The sequence below is a fragment of the Tachyglossus aculeatus genome, chromosome X2 (genome assembly GCF_015852505.1).
Source record: "Tachyglossus aculeatus isolate mTacAcu1 chromosome X2, mTacAcu1.pri, whole genome shotgun sequence".
NCBI lineage: Eukaryota > Metazoa > Chordata > Mammalia > Monotremata > Tachyglossidae > Tachyglossus > Tachyglossus aculeatus.
Genome location: NC_052100.1, coordinates 18,619,402 through 18,640,987, shown reverse-complemented (window position 1 = coordinate 18,640,987; position 21,586 = coordinate 18,619,402). Strand labels below are relative to the sequence as shown.

Here is a 21,586-nt window from a genome sequence, read left to right as displayed (position 1 = left end):
CACAGAGCCACCGCCTGGCTAGAAACATCCCCAAGAATTCACCTTAAATTTAGAAAAAAATGTGTGCAATTTTAGGCCTCCTTCTTGCCTCCTCTACCCCAAACTTCATGAATTCACAGACAAGAGAATCAATAAATCAATCAGTGGTATTTGTTGAGCACTTAGTATATGCACAGCACTGTTCTTAGCTCTTAGGGGAGTATGATACAACAGAATTAGCAAACGCGTTCCCTGCCCATAATGAGTTTACAGTCTTAGAGAGGGAGCTTACAGTCTAGAGAGGGAAGAAAAGAAAAGATGGAGCTGCCACTCACGAATCTGTCATGACCCCAAACAATGTTCTCCAAGATCCCCATAAAGTCTCCACCTTTGCACTATTCTTTATTTTCCAAATAGTTCTCTAAATCCAAAGAAGGATTATTCAGAAGGTTCAGGGTCAAATCCCAAGCCCCTCCATTCCCAGCTGCTTCTATGGGAAAAAGAAGAGCCTGTCAGTCTCCAAAATCCTCCAAGCTGGATGAAAGGATTCCAAATTAATTCTTCCTGACCATCAAGCCATGGAAGGTGGTATGTCACTCCCAACTCACAAACCACTTTCATCCTCCCTACCTAAAGCTCTTGCCCCCTTTTCACTTTTATGCTCAAAATGAAAATGAGATGGCTTAGCCTGGCGGTCCCTAAGATACTCCTCACTCTTTCTTTTTCTCTTCAAATCCTGAGCTATGGGCAAGGGTCTGGAGTGCAGGGAAGAGGAGGTGGAGACCAGAACAGAGTTCCAAGCAATTTAGTGAGCTCTTTGCTAGCTTGCAGGGGGAGGAGGGGGAGGGAGGGTGGGTGTGTGTGTGTGTGTGTGTGTGTGTGTGTGTGTGTTGTGGGAGTAGGGGCAAGAAGGGAGAAGAAGGGTGTGTGTTCATATGCTGATGGGTGAGAGAATGTGTGTGCAGATTTGGAGTCATTTGCAGTATTAACTTGGAAAGACTGGATGTGTGTGTGGTGGGAGTAGGGACAAGAAGGGGCTGTGTTTGTATGCTGATGGGTGAGAGAATGTGTGTGCAGATTTGGAGTCATTTGCAGTATTAACTTGGAAAGATTGGATGTGTTTGTGTGGTGGGAGTAGGGGCAAGAAGGGGCTGTGTTTGTATGCTGATGGGTGAGAGTATGTTTGTGCAGATTTGGAGTCATTTGCAGTATTAATTTGGAAGGGGTGTGTGTGTGTGCGCACGTGTGTGTGTGTGCGTGCTTGCTGGGAGTAGGGGCAAGAAGGGGGAAGAAGCGGGTGTGTTTGTATGCTGATGGGTAAGAGTATGCGTGTGCATATTTGGAGTTATCTGCAGTATTAACTTGGAAAGAAACAGATTTGGTGCCCCTTTGGAAAACAGTTATTATTATAGGGACCCTTTTAATTTGCATTCTCAAAACACCCTTGGAAGATAGGGTATTCACTCATCAGCTTGGCTGGAAGGTTGATCATAATGGGTCTCGATTAGACTAGAGATTGCCCTGGGGTTCATAGCCCTGAAATGGGGTCTTTGAAATAAAATGAATCTCCCACGATAAAATTATCTCAACAGTGCTATGACTTGTTCTTGCATGTTGCAAGAGGGTTTCTGGGTGATAGCAGTAGACTCTTTCTGCATCTAAGAAAGAGGCTCATTTAAGATCAGGTGGACAGGCCCTTGGCAAGTGGCAACCTGCAACTGTGACTTAGCACCTTTGCTCAAGGGATCGCAGCCAATGAGTCATAATCATGGATTCGAGTTTTCTCTAGTTTTCAAACTGTGGTTTTCCTCAGAATAAAGAATTCATTGTTCTTTTACAGTCAAACACTCCCACTACATCACTGGAGACAAGTTCTTTTCGTCTCAAAAAAAAATAAAAGACTGGCAATTTTACCTAAAGTCAGCTTCTTGGGGAATAACCGTTGGGGGCAACAGGGACCAAATCTTGGAAATGATTTATCAAGCAATTTGGAACATCTGCATGTTGCATTTCTGGTTTGCGTCTAATTCTCATCTGTGTATTTTCTCCTAGCACTTAGTACAGTCCTCTGCACACAGTAAGTACTTAATAAATACTACTACTTCCACCTCTAACCAAAGATCCATTGATTTGATATATGAATAAGTATTTTGAGCCTAGCTCCCCAGAAGGTGAACTACTCCTTGGGAGTAGATTAGACCCTTTCCCTCTTCCAGGAATTCCCCAAATGAGACCCTGCTCATATCAACAGTGGGTTTTATGCCAAGATTTTGCTTCCTCCTTTGGAGATAAAACATCTCCTTTACGATATTTTTCCCATTTTGTGGCACTGAATAATTCATTTACATTCAATAGAACACCTAGAATCTGGGAATAGGCCTTCTGTCCTATACCAGGAACCTGAAGCTCTGCTGAATGGGAAAAGGATTCTTAACATCCTAATAAGGCCAAAACCCTTTAAAGAAAATGTTTGCTCTCTCAAGGAAGGAGCAAAATCTCTTTGTAATTCATAACATCAGTGTGCAAGCCCAGAGCATTCTGCACTAGTAGAATTGCACACTGATGCTCTGAATTATAAAGTGAACCAACAAGCCCCTAAAATTCTAATATTCCATCTCAACTCTTTCTTCTCTCATTATGAGCCAGTTAAATAGCCTAATCAGTCTGCAAGTGTTCCTATCTGCTAGAAAATGACACTTGGAATGCCGCTCTGTGGGTAGCTTCTGCACCTGAAGTGGCCGCCTGACATAACTAAACAATCCCAGCTGGCTGTTCATGTGCCAGCCCCAGTAAAATTGCACTTAATCCCATTCCCCGGCCGGCAATTTAGCTACCACACTGATGTTGGTCGGACCATGATTGTTGTGCCCTTCTGCCACAATTACAGACCCAGAATTTGTGGGGGTGCAGTCAGAGAGTTAATGGTATTACAATTGGTTTTAAATGTATGTTTGGCTTAGTAATTTTTTTTAATTCCATATGATCCCAGTTTGGGACTTGGATTTGCCACTGGCTATAATTTATTTGTTAAGCACTTACTATGTGCCAGGCACTGTAGTAAGCGCTGGGGTAGATCCAAGCAAATCAGGTTGGACCCAGTCCCTGTCTCACTTGGGGTTCACAGTCTTAATCCCCATTTTACAAAGGAGGTAGCTGAGGCACAGAAAAGTTAAGTGACTTGCCCAAGTTGTACAGCAGACAAGTGGCAGAGCCAGGATTAGAATTCAGGTCCTGACTCTGAGGCCCATGCTCTATCCACCAGACGACGCTGCTTCTGACTTCTACCTTGTTGATACATTTAATTCATTCTTTAGTAATCTCCTTCCCAATGCCAAGTTTCTGTGAATAGTTATTTATGAGAAGAGCTTTTTGCATTGAGAAAACAGAGCAACTGTGCATTGGCTGATTGTAATATGGTTTCACCATTACAGTGAAGAAAATGTATGATTTAGATTTCAGAAAAGAGGTGTATTTTTCATTTTTCAGAAAACCAACTGCCGAGTTTACCTAGCCTTGCAAAGGACCTGAGGCAGCTAGGCAAGGCTCAATAGGTCTCCAACTGATGCATTTTCCAGGAAGTTAACAGTTTTCCCATCCAGGGTACTCCCCGGCAAATGCAACAGTGATAAGATCCTGAGTATCTTTTTTCACCAAATTTTTGCTCTGCTCCTCAGGTAATTCACCTCCAGGGGAAGCCTGGCTTCAACAAACCTTGTGTTTGCAATACAGAAATTAGTGTAGCCATAGATAAGTATTGCCAAGATTATCAGGAGGAAAAACATCTACCAAAACAGAGCTGAGAGAACTCTGAAAATATTTTTGAACACCCGGTTTTCAGGGTGCTTGATTTACTATTCAAGTGAGTGCAGCTGCTGGGGGGTGGGGCGGGTAGGGGGGAAGGCATGATGCCAAGAAGGGGAGACACGGTTAGAGCTACGAGAAGAGAGGGAGAGGGAGAAAGAGAGAGAGAGATTGTTTCCAGACTAGACTATTAAATTGACTTGGAAATAGTTCCTCTCATTCCTCCCTGCATAAAATAGTTGTCTATTTCAGATGGATTACCACAAACTCCCAGACAGGGCACTTAAGTGTTGTTTATATAGCATGCTAATTGCAGTAATGGAATCCACCCCTAGTTATTACAGTTTCAGTCCAGTTTTCCTCATGAGCATCATTAGCAGCATCCCTATTTTGGCTCTTTCATCCCTCAAACAATAAGCTTAAGTGGGAAATATATAATTATTCATTTTATTACCACTGAAGCAGCCAACACTGACTGTCCACACTAGCATGGGCTTTTCAGTTGGAAATCATACCACCGCCACAGAGATCACTAAGACTGGACAGGCACCCTCCCGACTCAATCAGTCAACCAGTGGTATTTACTGAGTGCTTACAATGTGCAGGGCACTGTACTAAGCGCTTGGGAGAGTACGAATCAACACAGTTGGTAAACATGTCCCCTGAGCATCTCTAAAGTCAGAGGTTCAACATCAATGAAGTGGCTCAAAACAGTCTATTTCTCCCCCTGGGAATGGACTCCACATCCTCTCAAACATGGCTCCATGGAATGAGCCCAGGGGCAGGAAATCTGATGTTCCTTCATTTTCTAAATAGGCCCCTCCTGGAAGGACTCTCTGGTGAAACACTTTGTCCTGGAAAACTGTTCAGAGTTATTTGCAAAGTTGGCTGATTTGCTCTGGTTAATTAGTTGCAAGGTAGCTTTCTGATGTTCCTTCTTTTCTACAAACTTGGTTTAACTTTTATCAGGAATTTACTCATGTTCAGCAGTAGACACTTGCTTTGTGGGAGGCCGTCCCTAATTGGTCCCCCATCAACAAAAGAATGACCTGTTGTGGATCTCATAATTTATAATCACTTCTCCTCTGTGATTAATGACTGCAAACTAAATGAGTATGGCTTCAAATTTCCCTTTGAACCAACAAGCTGGGATTGTCAGTCAACTTCTCCATCTAAATAGCCTCCTGGTGTGAGCAGTGGGAGAGTTCTTCACGACAACAGCGGTGCCTACCCTCGGCCTCCAAATCCACCAGACCCCCCCAACCTCCTCCAACGCTCCACCTCCCTGCCATACATTCCACTCCCTCAACAGCTTACTGTCCCTCGCTTCCCTACACACTGCCCCTCTCACTGCTCCTGCCACACAGAGGGGTGCGAGATTTTGGAGGAGGGCAAAAAGCATGGATGGCCACCCGCTGGAGAAGATGCCAGGCACAGAGCCTACAGTCCAGCAGTGGAGTCAGATGAAAAAGGCAGGGCCGTGGCTGCTGGAGGCCAAAAAAGAAGCAGGCAGAGGGGCTAGGGGTGAGGGTGGGGCTCCCGGGCCCAGCCTCGCCTCCTGCCATCCCACCCACTGATCCTCTGCTGGCCCACACCTTCATCCGTCCCACCTCGGGGTGACTTTTTCATACATCAGAATCAAATTCAGGCCCGTTTCTGCTCATTTCCAGCACGGGCTTTAGATGTAGTTAGGGCCATTACTGTGGCTGTCGGATTGAGGATTGTGGTACTTGTTATGCACTATGTGCCAACCACTCTAATAAGCTCCAGCGTAGATACAGGATAATCAGGTTGGACAAAGATCCTGCCCCACATAAGGCTCACGGAGAGTCTACGACAGGGGTTCACTTTGCATGAGAGGCATTTGGTTGGCTTACGAATTTGGGCATCCTCTCAGTTATACCAATCCCGAGGTGAAGGGGTTGAACTATGATGCCGCCTCCCCTTCCCAGTCATACGATACAATCTGATTGTATCAAATTGTTTTTGTATTGTCTTTGTTGCCGAATTGCACTTTCCAAGCGCTTAGTACTGTGCTGTGCACACAGTAAGCGCTCAATAAATACGATTGAATGAATGAATGAATTTGCTGGCCTGGTGCCCTCCCCCAGCATGCAGCCCGAGCGCTCCCCGTTCGGAGGGTCACCTCGTTTCTGACCGTTGCTGGCCCCAGTGGATTCGTATTTTATTGTTAAATAAAAAGAAAATGAACACAGAGTTTCTCACAGATGGTTATCTGCTTTTCCTACTCCAGGTTGATGAGTGGGGAGGTGGACATCGGGCAGCACAAACCCTCCCCGGGAGTTAGCAGAGAGCTGCTTCAGTTTGTGCCACTTTCCTGCTCCCAGGGGAGGGAAACACTCTCCCCCCTCTCCCCAACCCCCGGGCCCCTTTTGGAGCAGCCTCTCTGACCCTGGTTCAGAGGTGGAACTGAGGTCCCCCCTGCCGCGGGGGTCAGCTCCTGGTTCGCCCACACACGCTTCGGTTTTGGTGGAGAACACGTTTGCACCTACAATTAGCCTGGGTTCCTTCCTTCCCAGCGTCACGGAAAGCCCTGCCTCCCTCTTCCCTGGTACCTCTCCCTGCTCAGGCGACCTAGTGATTCAAACTATGAAGTGATCGATCATTAGCCATTAGAAAGTGTGGGACTGTCATAACTTCTGGAAGGATTTCACCTAACGTTTCACTGAGCAAAGTGCGCCAACCCTTCATAGAATCCTCACAATTTAAATAGAAGGGTGAACAGGTATCTGAGCCTCATTTTACAGGCAAGGAAGCTGAGGAGCAGCAAAGTTAAGTGACTTGCCCATGGTCCCACAGCAGGCAAGTGGTGGAGGCGGGATTAGAACCCAGGTCCTCTGACTCCCAGGCCTGTGCTCTTTCCACTAGACACACTGCTTCTTTTCTAGCCACAGTACCCTTAATGATGATGATGGCATTTATTAAGCACTTACTATGTGCAAAGCACTGTTCTAAGAGCTGGGGAGATTACAAGGTGATCAGGTTGTCCCACGGGGGGCTCACAGTCTTAATCCCCATTTTACAGATGAGGTAACTGAGGCACAGAGAAGTTAAGTCACACAGCTGACAATTGTTGAACCCATGACCTCTGACTCCAAAGCCAGTACTCTTTCCACTGAGCCACGCTGCTTCTCTTTTTGCATTGATTGTGATCTTTGTCATTTATGTTGCTTTTGTAATTGTATTGTTTTGTCTTTCCTTAGGTGTCTGTCACCAAATCCCTCCCCTCATTCTTAGATCGGGAGCCCTTGGACAGTGCTTTGCACATAGTAAGTGCTTAACAAATGCCATTATTATTATTATTACTATAAAGACGTCCACTTACAAACATGGGTTAAGGATGGTTTATTGGATTTTAGCAGAATGATTAAATCATCTACCCTGTTCCTTCAGGAACAGCCCAAAAAGATAACAAACCCGCAGCCCAGAGGTGCCTTTGAACCACTGAAGCAGAGAGTAGCCAAAGCCCTTGTTGAAGACTTGTGCAACCCGACCCCGCTGCTGGGCTCTGCAGCAGCAACACTCCCTCAAGCTGCATTAGTTTCAGGGTGCATACCTTGGGCCTCTCCACCGTGGCATTAGTTCTGCATTACAACCAACCTTGTATTTAGCCAAGCACTTAATACAGTGCCTGACACATAGTAAGCACTTAACAAATACCACAGTTATTATTATTATTAACCTGCATTGGCTCAGGATCAGAGATGCAGCAGTTGTCCAAGTGATGAGACTCCAATATAGGAGGTACTGCTTCTAGGAACTCTTTGCAGATTAGTTCTTTTGTTTCACAGCGCCAAGATTGCCTTTTGACCAAAACCATCCCTAACCCTTAAATTGCAACAAGCCCCACATCCCGCCTCTTCCCCCATTTACAGTGGATCTTTTCTAGTCAACGTCAGTTCACTCATGGTCATCTTCCTTTCCAACTTCTATTGAGTCTCCTTTAATTCTAGTTTCTTGAAGACAGTTTCGACCTGTACACTCCCTCCACCCTGCTCAATTAGTCACTGGTACCCGTTCTATTACCCAGAAACCCTAGCAAGGTACTGTTATGCAAAGCAGGTAAAGGTATGCAAATCTGGGGCAACCAGATGAAGACTTGTTTCAGTCACTAGGTGGCAGCAACAACCCCTGAGCAAGGCTTCTTATTAATGTACTAATAAATAGGCTTACGTTAAGTACTGGGGTTTGGCTTTATCGATTCCGATTGATACGTACAATGTAAGTTTCAGCATAGTTGGAATTAAGCTGATCTTTTATTAGGTCCTCTGTGGCACTGTTGACACACATTGTTTTTATTAATGGTTTAATGTTCCTGTCTGTAAAATGGGACTAAAAATAGCAGCTTCTTTCTTTTCATCCGGAGATACTGAGAGGGCGAAGGAAAGATGAAAAAAATTCAGCTCTTACAAGATTCAGTTCTGCTTAAGAACAAAGCCAGTGCCTGACACATAGTAAGCAATTAACAAATACCATAAAAAATCCCCTGAAACTGAAAAATACTAAAATGTAATGATTACAACCCAGAAGGCTTAAGAAACTATGAATTGTATAGTCTGTCACTTAGATATCAATACCAGAATTGGAGAAACCTAAATCTGTCTCCAGAAGCCAATCGAACAAGTCAATGAAGACTAGTTCATTTCATAAATGCCAACAATATATGAAATTTCATATTCATAAGCAACCATAAGCATTCAGAACCATTTCATCACCAAACATAACCATCTAATCTGAAAACCTTTGTTTGTCTATACGGAGGGATGAATTTGAAATAGATTCTGAAAGCTAAACTCCTCACTTAGTGATATTCTGGTTCTATCAGAACAAAGGGGAGGATGGCAGTGAAACAGGGTCATTGTCTAAGCAGCATATATTCAGTGGCTGTGGCTACTTAACTTTCAGGCTTCTGTGCTGATCTAGTGGAGGAATGGTATTTATTAAGTGTCTGCTGGGTGCAATGCTCTGTACAACAGAAACATGAGATGAGCTTGCTGCCCTCCAGGAGCTTACCCTCTAACAGGGGAGATACCCACAAATATTTACAAATAGAGTAATCAGAATACATATTCTACCATACAGTTTATTATACATATATAAAGTGCAAAGGAAGGACAAGAATAAATACATAGTTAGAGGTGGCTGCTGGGCTCTCATGGCGCAATGCTCATCACATCAAACCTTTGCTGGGTGGAATAATGCTGAGTATTAGCATTAGTACTGGGAGGCAGCATTGCCTAGTGGAAAGAGCATGGGCCCGGGAGTCAGAGGATCAATCAATCAATCAATCAATCAATCATACTTATTGAGTGTTTACTGTGTGCAGAGCACTGTACTAAGAGCTTGGGAAGTACAAGTTGGCAACATATAGAGACAGTCCCTACCCAACAGTGGGCTCACAGTCTAGAAGGGGGAGACAGAGAACAAAACCAAACATATTAACAAAATAAAATAAATAGAATAGATATGTACAAGTAAAATAAATAAATAAATAGAGTAATAAATATGTACAAACATATATACATATATACAGGTGCTGTGGGGAAGGGAAGGAGGTAAGGCGGGGGGGATGGAGAGGGGGATGAGGGGGAGAGGAAGGAGGGGGCTCAGTGTGGGAAGGCCTCCTGGAGGAGGTGAGCTCTCAGTAGGGCCTTGAAGGGAGGAAGAGAGCTAGCTTGGCGGATGTGCGGAGGGAGGGCATTGCAGGCCAGGGGGATGTCGTGGGCTGGGGGTTGACGGCGGGACAGGCGAGAACGAGGCACGGTGAGGAGATTAGCAGCAGAGGAGCGGAGGGTGCGGGCTGGGCTGTAGAAGGAGAGAAGGGAGGTGAGGTAGGAGGGGGTGAGGTGATGGAGAGCCTTGAAGCCGAGGGTGAGGAGTTTCTGCCTGATGCGCAGATTGATTGGTAGCCACTGGAGATTTTAGAGGAGGGGAGTAACATGCCCAGAGCGTTTCTGGACAAAGACAATCCGGGCAGCGGCGTGAAGTATGGATTGAAATGGGGAGAGACACGAGGATGGGTTCTAATCCTGACTCTGCCACGTATCTGCTGTGTGACCTTGTGCAAGTCACTGGTGAAGTCTCATTGGTAGAATCTCTCAAGTTCCTGTCCTCTAGTAGCTTCAGATCTAAGAAAACATATTTAAACTGTGTAAAATATAAATAACCATCATTGAAGTTTGGGGGCATTTGAGAAGCAGCGTGGCTTAGTGGAAAGAGCCCGGGCTTTGGAGTCAGAGGTCATGGGTTCGAATCCTGTCTCCACCACTTGTCAGCTGTGTGACTTTAGGCAAGTCACTTAACCCCTCTGTGCCTCAGTTATCTCATCTATAAAATGGGGATTAAGACTGTGTCCCATGTGGGACAACCTGATAACCTTGTATCTACCCTAGCACTTAGAACAGTGCTTGGCACATAGTAAGTGCTTAACAAATACCAACATTATTATTATTATTATTATTATGTACAGTGACATTTAGTTTGAGTCATCGATTAAAACACTGGTTCAAATTGATGTTTCAACAAGTCCACAGAGAGCTTTATGAGGTAGTGGTCAATCCTGTATCCTTTATCTAATCTACTCCTTTTCTGTTTTCAAGCTCCTGGTCCATCATTTATCCCAGGACTCCAGGCTAGGGCTGGGGCAGATCTGGCCTCTCATCAACTTGGAAACCTTACACGTGTCCCCACTTGACTGCTCCCCTCCGCACTTCTGATGGCAGCAGCAGTACCCAGTGCTCTGCACACAGTAAGTGCTCAATAAATACAATTGACTGACTGACAGTGACTACCACAATCTTACTACAGTAAGAAAGAGGAGGAGGGAGAGAATGGGCAGCCCATTTTCTGCCTTCTTTCCTTCAGCAGCAGTAACCTCTGTTGCTACCACTGCCAGCCCCCTCTGGCCATAATGATGCTGACCAGAGGCATGCTTGAAGAAGGGGCTTCCTATTTATTCCCAGCCTCAGCAAGGGCCAGGCCAAGCAGGGTGGCTGCTGGAGGGTACGAATGAACTGATCTGTCCTGGGTTGTACTGTCACAGCTGCTCCCGCTTCTTCCAGGGCATATACTTGCTTTCTCCAGGATAATATGGTCCAAGATGGGCTATATCACTATGACCTGGGCAGAAGTAGTAGAAACCTGGGTGGAGGGGGGCCTAGGTTAACTCACCCAATGTAGAGCCTCACTGTTCCAGATGGGATGCATGTTATTCATAATAATAATAATAATAATAATAATAATAATAATAATAATAATATCTGTTAAGTGCTTGCTATGCACCAAGTACTGTTCTAAGTGCTGGATACAAGATAATCAGGTTGGACACAGTCCCTGTCCCACGTGGGGTTCACAGTCTTAACCCCCATTTTGCAGATGAGGTAACTGATGCACAGAGAAGTGAAGTGCCTTGCCCAAGGTCACACAGCAGACAAATGGAAGAGCTGGGATTAGAACCCATGACCTCTGATTCCCAGGCCCGTGCTCTCTCCTCTACATTCATTCATTCATTCATTCATTCAATAAATACGATTCAATGCTTACTTATTGAATGCTTACGATTGAATGCTTATTGAGTGCTTACTGTGTGCAGAGCACTGTACTAAGTGCTTGGGAAGTACAAGTTGGCAACATATAGAGATGGTCCATACCCAACAGTGGGCTCACAGTCTAGAAGGGGGAGACAGAGAGCAAAACAAAACATATTAACAAAATAAAATAAATAGAATAGATAGGTACAAATAAAATAAATAGAGTAATAAATACATACAAACATATATACATATATACAGGTGCGGTGGGGAGGGGAAGGAGGTAAGGTGGGGGGGATGGAGAGGGGGAGTAGGGGGAGGGGAAGGAGGGGGCTCAGTTTGGGAAGGCCTCCTGGAGGAGGTGAGCTCTCAGTAGGGCCTTGAAGGGAGGAAGAGAACTAGCTTAGCGGATGTGTGGAGGGAGGGCATTCCAGGCCAGGGGGATGACGTGGGCCGGGGGTCAACGGCGGGAGAGGCAAGAACAAGGCACGGTGAGGAGATTAGCGGCAGAGGAGCAGAGGGTGCGTTCTGGGCTGTAGAAGGAGAGAAGGGAGGTGAGGTAGGAGGGAGCAAGGTGATGGAGAGCCTTGAAGCCGAGGGTGAGGAGTTTCTGTCTGATGCATAGGTTGATTGGTAGCCACTGGAGATTTTTGAGGAGGGGAGTAACATGCCCAGAGCGTTTCTGGACAAAGACAATCCGGGCAGCGGTGTGAAGTATGGATTGAAGTGGGGAGAGACAGGAGGATGGGAGATCAGAGAGGAGGCTGATACAGTAATCCAGACGGGATAGGATGAGAGCTTGAATGATCAGGGTAGTGGTTTGGATGGAGAGGAAAGGGCGGATCCTGGCAATGTTGCGGAGGTGAGACCGGCAGGTTTTGGTGACGGCTTGGATGTGAGGGGTGAACGAGAGAGTGGAGTCGAGGATGACACCAAGTTTGTAGGCTTGTGAGATGGGAAGGATGGTAGTGCCGTCAACAGTGATGGGAAAGTCAGGGAGAGGGCAGGGCTTGGGAGGGAAGACAAGGAGTTCAGTCTTGGACATGTTGAGTTTTAGGTGGCGGGCAGACATCCAGATGGAGATGTCCTGAAGGCAGGAGGAGATGCAAACCTGGAGGGAGGGAGAGAGAGCAGGGGCAGAGATCTACATCATGCTGCTTCTCCACAGAAGCAGGGGTGATGGGGTTTACAGGGTGGAACTGTGCCTTTAAATTTTCCTCCCCTACCCCAGGCCAAAGCAGTGCACTTTACCCCTCCAAACCACACTGTTGAAGGTGAGAGGACACTCTCTCCACAGGTGCAACCATATGCAGGAATACTGGTGCTTCAGTTCTCCCCCTATTGGCCTATTATGTGTCCATGGCAAATTCTATCCTTCTTCCTCCAGGAGACCATATCCTTGCTTCTTGCCCCCAAGGGCTAGCTTTGCTGCTTGTACTCTAATAACCTGGAGAACCCCAACCCCACCCCACCTCTATGGTCATGGAACATTAATTTCAGCCCCCAGGGCCACAGCCACAGTCAGGCCGCCCCCACCACCTACAGGTCTGCAGGTCCAGCACCACTTTTCCAGGACTACCGCATCAGGCAACCCCAGGTAGGACAGAGGAAGGTAGGGTCATGAGAGGGATCGACTTCCCTGGATCCCATGCCAAGTGCGCCCTTTGTCGGCCAAGGAGACTGACTGAGGCGGTGACGGCCAGCTCCGTTGTATGGCTTTCACTGGAGACTGCTTTTGCCCAGGCCTGAGAGTTCCACTGAAAGGCACAGTTCCATTTCCACTGCCACTCTGTAGGACCCCACCCCCACTGTCGCCCTAAGTACTACCAAGGGAAAGAAGGCAGCAGAGGTAAGGATTGGGAAGAGCAGGAAGCAGCATGTTGCAGGTTCATCACTGGTGGAAGAAAAGAAGAATGTGCGACTTTGTTGGCTTTCCATTAAGGGAGCCAATTAACCCACAGCAGAGGGTAAACCCACAGACGTCCCCTCATGGAGGTTCTCTTCAGCAGATCAGTTCTATGTGAATTGCACCTGAATGTCCAGTGGTGCCTATGCTACTCCCAGTAGTGTTCAGGGCAGTTTGGAGATAGGGTCAGGGGAAAATCAGTCTCCACCATAGCAGCTGCCAGGATATGACCTTGAACATGGTGCAGTCACAGGAATCCCAAGTCTTGCAGGACAGATCTATCTGGATGTCCCACTGTCACCTCAAACTTAACATGTCCAAAACAGAACTCCACATCTTCCCACACAAACCTGTCCTATCCAGCAACTTTTCGATCACTGAAGACAACACCACCAACCTCCCTGTCCCACAAGCCCATAACCTTGGCATTGTCCTCACTCATTCAACCCACCTATTCAGTCAGTCACCAAATTTTGTCAGTTCTCCCTTCATAACATCTCTAGAATCCACCCCCCATCTCCATCCACACTGCTATTGATCAATAGTCTCAGAACCTTGATAAACTCTTATGAACTCTGGATGAACTCTCATCCTATCCCGACTGGATTACTGCATCAGCCTCCCCTCTGATCTCCCATCCTCCTGTCTCTCCCCACTTCAATCCATACTTCATGCTGCTGCCCGGATTGTCTTTATCCAGAAACGCTCTGGGCATGTTACTCCCCTCCACAAAAATCTCCAGTGGCTACCATTCAACCTACGCATCAGGCAAAAACTCCTCACTCTCGGCTTCAAGGCTCTCCATCATCTCGCCCCCTCCTACCTCACCTCCCTTCTTTCCTTCTACAGCCCAGAACGCACCCTCCGCTCCTCTGCCGCTAACCTCCTCACTGTGCCTTGTTCTCGCCTGTCCCGCCGTCGACCCCCGGCCCACATCCTCCCCCTGGCCTGGAATGCCCTCCCTCCGCACATCCGCCAAGCTAGCTCTCTTCCTCCCTTCAAGGCCCTACTGAGAGCTCACCTCCTCTAGGAGGCCTTCCCAGACTGAGCCCCCTCCTTCCTCTCCCCCTTCTCCCCCTCTCCATTCCCCCTGCCTTACCTTCTTCCCTTCCCCACAGCACCTGTATATATGTTTGTACAGATTTATTACTCTATTTTACTTGTACATATTTACTATTCCATTTATTTTATTTTGTTAATGTGTTTTGTTTTGTTGTCTGTCTCCCCCTTCTAGACTGTGAGCCTGTTGCTGGGTAGGGACTGTCTCTATATGTTGCCAACTTGTACTTCCCAAGCGCTTAGTACAGTGCTCTGCACACAGTAAGTGCTCAATAAATACGATTGAATGAATGAATGAATGAATGAATGAATGAACTCTTCAGGGCAGCCAAATTTGCTGAGCAATTTCCAGAGACCTGATCTATTGATGCTATCCAATTCTTTGGGTAAGGTCTAGGTAAATGGTGTAGAGGTCTTAGTGCTGTACCTTGCACTCCTCTTGAGTGCAAAGAACGCTGGCCCAAACTCCTACCATATTCCATCTCGATTACTTGCTTCAGTCTCCTCACTGACCTCTCTGCCTCCTAACTCTCCCCCCGCCAGCCCATACTTCACTCTGCTTCCCAGATCATTTTTCTACAAAAGCGTCCTGTGGATGTCTCCCCATGCCTCCAAAAGCTCTAATGGTTGCCCATCCAACTCTGCATCAGGCAAAAACTCCTCACCATCAGTTTTAAGGCACCAAATCAGCTCTCTCCCACTAACCTATCCTCGCTCCTCTCTCAGTACAACCAAGCACTCTTACTTCACTCCTCTAAAATCAACCTACCTATTATGTTTCAAGCTCATCTCTCTCACTGCCGACCCCTTGCTCACATCCTCCCTCCTTTCTGGAACTCCCTTCCCTTTCCTATCTGCCAGAGCACCACTCTCCCCCTCTCCCCATCTTCAAAGCCCTATTAAAATCTTGTCTCCTACAGGAAGCCTTCCCTGATTAACCTTTCATCTCCTACTTCTCTTCCCTTCTGCATCACCTACCCATTTGCATCTAAGTACTTTGACACTCACTCTAACTCCCACCCCCAGAGCACTTATGTTCATATTCTTACACTCTGTGGCCTCCCCTATCTGTAATTCATTTTACTGTCTGTCTTCCCCACTGAATTATAAAGCCCTTTGGGCAGGGATTATGTTCACCAACATTTTTGTATTGATTCTCTCAAGGGATTAGTATAGTGCTCTGCACACAGTAATCACTTAACAAATACCGTTGATTGATTGATTGATTGATTGATCGATAGTCTCAGAACCTTGATGAACTCTTCACGGCAGCCAAATTTGTTGAGCAATTTCCAGAGACCTGATCTACTGATGCTATCCAATTCTTTGGGTAAGGTATAAGAAAATGGTGTAGAGGTCTTAGTGCTGTACCTTGCACTCCTCTTGTATCTGATTCACTGCAAAGATCATATCTGCTGCACAATGCTGTGATCTGAAGTTACATTGTGATTCCAGGAGCATTTGCTTGGCAATATCTTTGAGCATGTGTTGAAGGAGTACTCTGGGGAAGATCTGGCCAGCAATGGAGAGTATTGTGTTTACTGTCTTTGAATGCACGGAATGCCGTGTTCGAGACTTTATGGGGTACACAGTAATGCTGAACTATGAGGTTGTTTAAAACTGCCTTATTGAAGCCTTACTGAAGGCACATCTCTTCAAAGAGGCCTGCCCAGGCTAAGTCCCCCATTTCCTCTTCCCCCACTCCTTTCTGAGTCGCTGTGACTTGCTCCCTTTGTTTTTCACCCATCCCAGCCCCACAGCTCTTATGTACATATCTGTAATTTATTTACATTAATAGCGATGGTATTTGTTAAGCGCTTACTATGTGCCAAGTGCTGTTCTAAGTGCTGGGGGGGATAAAAGGTAATCAGGTTGTCCCACGTGGGGCTCACAGTCTTAATCCCCATTTTACAGATGAGGTAACTGAGGCAGAGAAGTTAAGTGACTTGCCCAAAGTCACACAGCTGACAAGTGGCAGAGCCGGGAATAGAACCCATGACCTCTGACTCCCAAGCGTGTACTCTTTCCACTGAGGCATGCTGCTTCTCAAACTTACTATGTGCCAAGCACTGTTCTAAGTGCTGGGGGAGATACAAGATAATCATGTTGTCCCACATGGGGCTCACAGTCTTAATCCCCATTTCACAGATGAGGTAACCGAGGCACAGAGAAGTTAAGTGACCTGCCCAAAGTCACACAGCTGACAAGTGGCGGAGCCGGGATTAGAACCCACAACTTCTGACTCCCAAGCCCGTGCTCTTTCCACTGAGCCACGCTGCTTCTCAATGTCTGTCTCCCCCGCTCTATCATCATCATCAATCGTATTTATTGAGCGCTTACTATGTGCAGAGCACTGTACTAAGTGCTTGGGAAGTACAAATTGGCAACATATAGAGACAGTCCCTACCCAACAGTGGGCTCACAGTCTAAAAGGGAAAGAGAGCCCCTTGCCGTGCCATTGCATTCGCAATGCCGTGACTCGGATTCGAACCGAGGTTGCTGCGGCCACAACACAGAGTACTAACCACTATACGATCACGGCGAGCTACTGGGGCGGTAGACTGTAAGCTTGTTGTGAGCAGTGAATGTGTCTGTTTATTGTTGTATTGTGCTCTCCCAAGCACTTAGTACAGTGCTCTGTACACAGTAAGCTCTCAATAAATACGATTGAACATGGCTTCAACTATTATTTCTACCCTGATGACACCCAAATCTACATCTCACCTCCTCCAGGAGGCCTTCCCAGACTGAGCCCCCTCCTTCCTCTCCCCGTCCCCATCCCCCCAGCCCTACCTCCTTTCTCTCCCCACAGCACCTGTATATATGTTTGTACAGATTTATTACTCTATTTATTTTACTTGTACATATTTACTATTCTATTTTATTTTGTTAATATGTTTTGTTTTGTTGTCTGTCTCCCCCTTCTAGACTGTGAGCCCGCTGCTGGGTAGGGACTGTCGCTATATGTTGCCAAATTGTACTTCCCAAGCGCTTAGTACAGTGCTCTGCACACAGTAAGCACTCAACAAATACGATTGAATGAATCTCTGCCCCTGCTCTCTCTCCTTCCCTCCAGGCTTGTACCTCCTCCTGCCTTCAGGACATCTCCATCTGGATGTCTGCCCGCCATCTAAAACTCAGTATGTCCAAGACTGAACTCCTTATCTTCCCTCCCAAACCCTGTCCTCTCCCTGACTTTCCCATCACTGTAAACGGCACTACCATCCTTCCCGTCTCCCAAGCCCGCAATCTTGGTGTCATCCTCGACTCTGCTCTCTCTTTCACCCCAACATCCAATCCATCACCAAAACCTGTCCATCTCATCTCCACAACATCGCCAAGATCCGCCCTTTCCTCTTCATCCAAACCACTACCTTGCTGGTTCAATCTCTCATCCTGTCCCGACTGGATTACTGCATCAGCCTCCTCTCTGATCTCCCATCCTCCTGTCTCTCTCCACTTCAGTCTATACTTCATGCTGCTGCCCGGATTATCTTTGTACAGAAATGCTCTGGGCATGTTACTCCCCTCCTCAAAAATCTCCAGTGGCTGCCTGTTAACCTTCGAATCAAGCAAAAACTCCTCACTCTCGGCTTCAAGGCTCTCCATCACCTCGCCCCCTCCTACCTCACCTCCCTTCTCTCCTACAGACCAGCCCGCACCCTCCGCTCCTCTGCTGCTAACCTCCTCATTGTGCCTCGTTCTCGCCTGTCCCATCATCGATCCCCAGCCCACGTCCTTCCCCTGGCCTGGAATGCCCTCCCTCCACACATCCTCCAAGCTAGCTCTCTCCCTCCCTTCAAAGCCCTATGGAGAGTTCACCTTCTCCAGGAGGCCTTCCCAGACTGAGCCCCCCTTTTCCTCTCCTCCTCCCCATCCCCCACCCTTCCTCCTTCCCCTCCCTGCAGCACTTGTATATATTTGTACAGATTTATTACTCTATTTATTTTACTTGTACATATTTACTATTCTATTTATTTTGTTAATGGTGTGCATATAGCTATAATTCTATTTGTTTTGACAATTTTGACACCTGTTTATGTGTTGTGTTTTGTTGTCTGTCTCCCCCTTCTAGACTGTGAGCCTGTTGTTGGGTAAGGACTGTCTCTAGATGTTGCCGACTTGTACTTTCCAAGCGCTTAGTACAGTGCTCTGCACACAGTAAGCGCTCAATAAATATGATTGAATAAATAAATGAATGAATGACCAGAGAAGGGGCACCAGGCCGGCATCATATTGCATTGACTGGTGTACGTCAATCACAGGGGATGTAGCAACAAGTTGGGTGGTACTTCAACCTGTTATACTAGGGGTTGGGAGAACTTATAGATGTCCAGACACATTTGTAAACCAAACAAGTGTCTCTTATGCAAATCACACCCCCATCACCTACCCCTGCAGATTTTGCCCCTTCCTTCCAAATAAGTAGCTGCCACGCTGGTCCCAGCACTTGTCTCATCCCAACTCAAGTACTGCATCAGCTTCCTTGCTGACCTCCCTACCTCCTGTCTCTCCCCGCTCCAGTCCATACTTCATTCACCTGCTCAAAAGATTTTTCTAAATCATTTTGTGCATATCTCCCCACTCCTCAAAAACCTCCAATGGTTATCCATTCCTTTGCACATCAAGCAGAAGCTTCTGGCCATTGATATTAAGGTATTGCAATCAGTTCTCTTCCCGCTACCTATCCTTGCTTCTCTCCCACTACACTCCAACTCTAGCCAACCTACTCAGTATGCCTCGATCTTGTCTCTCTCACCACCTCTCTTCTGTCCTCTCTTCTGCCTGGAACTGCATCCCCCTTCATCTCTGACAGAACATACTCTCCCCATCTTCAAAACCCTTCTTAAACCACATCTCCTCCAAGAGGCCTTCTCTGATTAATCTCTCCTCTCTCCATCTTGTTTCCCCTGCCTCTTCACCACTTCAGCATCACCTAAGCACTTGGGTACTCACTCGGCCTTCCTGAAATTTGCTCCCCCAGCCACAGAACCCTACAGATCTTTGTTTTTTGTCTTTTTGTTGTCTTAATGTTATTGTTTCATCTCTCCCTGTGTCTGTCACTAGTCCCCTCGCCCCCCATTATATTCTTAGATTCTGAGTCCCCAAAGGGATAAGGTTCATATCCCACCTGTGAATTCTTTGTCATCGCAAAATACAGTGCTCTGCACACAGTAAGCACTTCATAAATGCTACTACTTTGACTTCTGAATATCTTTGATGTTCCTCTGCCACACTATGATGCAATCAGTAAGATACCACTATTTACAGTGGATGCTTCCAGAATGGTTTTCCTTGGTTTGTCAAGTGATCATAGGGTGGTATTTTGCACACTCATTGCAGTTGGGTTGGCCATTCCTATTAGCCCTGATGACTTTCTTCCATGTGTGGGCATCACTTCTAACTCTGCCATTGAAATCTCCCATTACAATACCATTATCTGATGTCTCCTGCATTGAGTTTCTCTAAATATTTTTCTACATTGTAATTTCTGAGAAGCTCTTATGATGCTGGCAAAGTGCTTTTGTTTCTGGGGCAGTTGTAATGGTCATGAATACCTCTGGGCAGATTTGGAAGGCTTCATATTATGTCTGATTGTGCAGTTTTCTGAAGCAGAAAAATAAGCAGTATCCAGCACCTACCTTGGTTAACTAGTCTTCACCTAGTGATCTATTCTCCCCCTTCTTTTTACAGCATTTGTTGAGAGCCTACTATGGTCCAGGCACTGAACTAAGCACTAACGTAAATATAAGCTAATCAGGTTGGACACAGTCCCTGTCGCACATGGGGCTCACAGTCTTAATCCCCATTTTACAGATGAGGAAACCGAGACTCAGAGAAGTTAAGTGACCCGCCCAAGGTCACACAGCAGACAAGTGAAGGAACTGGAATTAGAACCCAGGTCCTTTGGACTCCCAGGCCCATGCTCTATCCACTAGTCCATGCTGCTTCTCACTTTAGTGCTGCCATATTGACTCCATATTTGGCCAGATCGTTTGCTATTACAGCTGTCTTTCTTATACACCAGTGACTGTTTTCATTGTCATGTAGTGACCTGATGTTCCATGATGCAATGGTTATTTTCTTAGTACTTTTCTGTTTGTTTTTGCACTACAAAAGTACAACTCATCAGTTGTTGTTTCCTGGTGAACTGAGTTTGAGTGAGGCAGGCAGTTTTGGGGGACACCTTTTCTAGTTCCTTGCCCATTTAGGGTGGGCAGTACCCTCTCGAATAGCGCCTGCTCAGACATCCAGAGCACTGGCAAATGATGTGGCTGCCTCTTTGGTGCCCAAATGACCAAAGTCCTGGACCACTTACTCACGTAGGACTCGAGTGCATATGTGAGGCATCCCACCATCAATAGGACTAGTGTTTGAGTAGCATTTTATTAGTGGTGATGGTTTGCACTGTGCTGTTATCCACACTCTCTTGCCCAGGCCATTGAAAGCGCCATCTGTAAAATGGAGATTAATACCTGTTCTCCCTCTCCATTAAACTGTGAGTCCCGTGTGGGAGAGGCAGTGTTTCTAATCTGCTTATATTGTATATACCCACTACTGTTTGGCCAACAGTAAATGCCTAACAAATATCACAGTTATTATTAAGCTGATAACACACCCTGAGAGATGGTTGGTTAGGGCCTAGGTGCTGTCTGTGGCCACAGACCTGCATTTCTTTGTCAATCCTCTGTGCCCTCATACCATTGGTACACTGTTGTTGAGTGAGATGCTCACATTACTATCACTATTATCATTATCACATCTGTCGAGTGCGTACTATGTGTTAAACACAGTTCTAAGTGTTGGGGTAGATACAAGTTAGGTTGAACACAGTCCCTGTCCCACATTGGGTTCACAGTGTAAGTAGAAGGGAATAAGATTTAATCCCCATTTTACTAAGCAATTGTCTCCCCCTTCTAGACTATGAGCCTACTGTTGGGTAGGGACCATCTCTCTATGTTGCCAATTGTACTTCCGAAGCGCTTAGTACAGTGCTCTGCACACAGTAAGTGCTCAATAAATACACTCTACGATCTACACTCACTCCCTTGGCGACCTCATTCACTCCCACGGCTTCAACTATCATCTCTACACTGATGACACCCAAATCTACATCTCTGCCCCTGCTCTCTCCCCCTCCCTCCAGGCTCGCATCTCCTCCTGCCTTCAGGACATCTCCATCTGGATGTCTGCCCACCACCTAAAACTCAACATGTCCAAGAATGAACTATTTGCCTTCCCTCCCAAACCCTGCCCTCTCCCTGACTTTCCCATCACTGTTGACAGCACT

The 21,586-nt window shown here is 46.4% G+C and overlaps 1 non-coding gene across 1 annotated transcript; it reads right to left on the bottom strand.

The window, feature by feature from the left end:
* Positions 1–16,765: 16,765 nt before the first annotated feature.
* On the bottom strand, positions 16,766–16,837 carry TRNAH-GUG. Its single transcript has one exon. It is a non-coding gene; the product is annotated as a tRNA-His (tRNA).
* Positions 16,838–21,586: the final 4,749 nt, after the last annotated feature.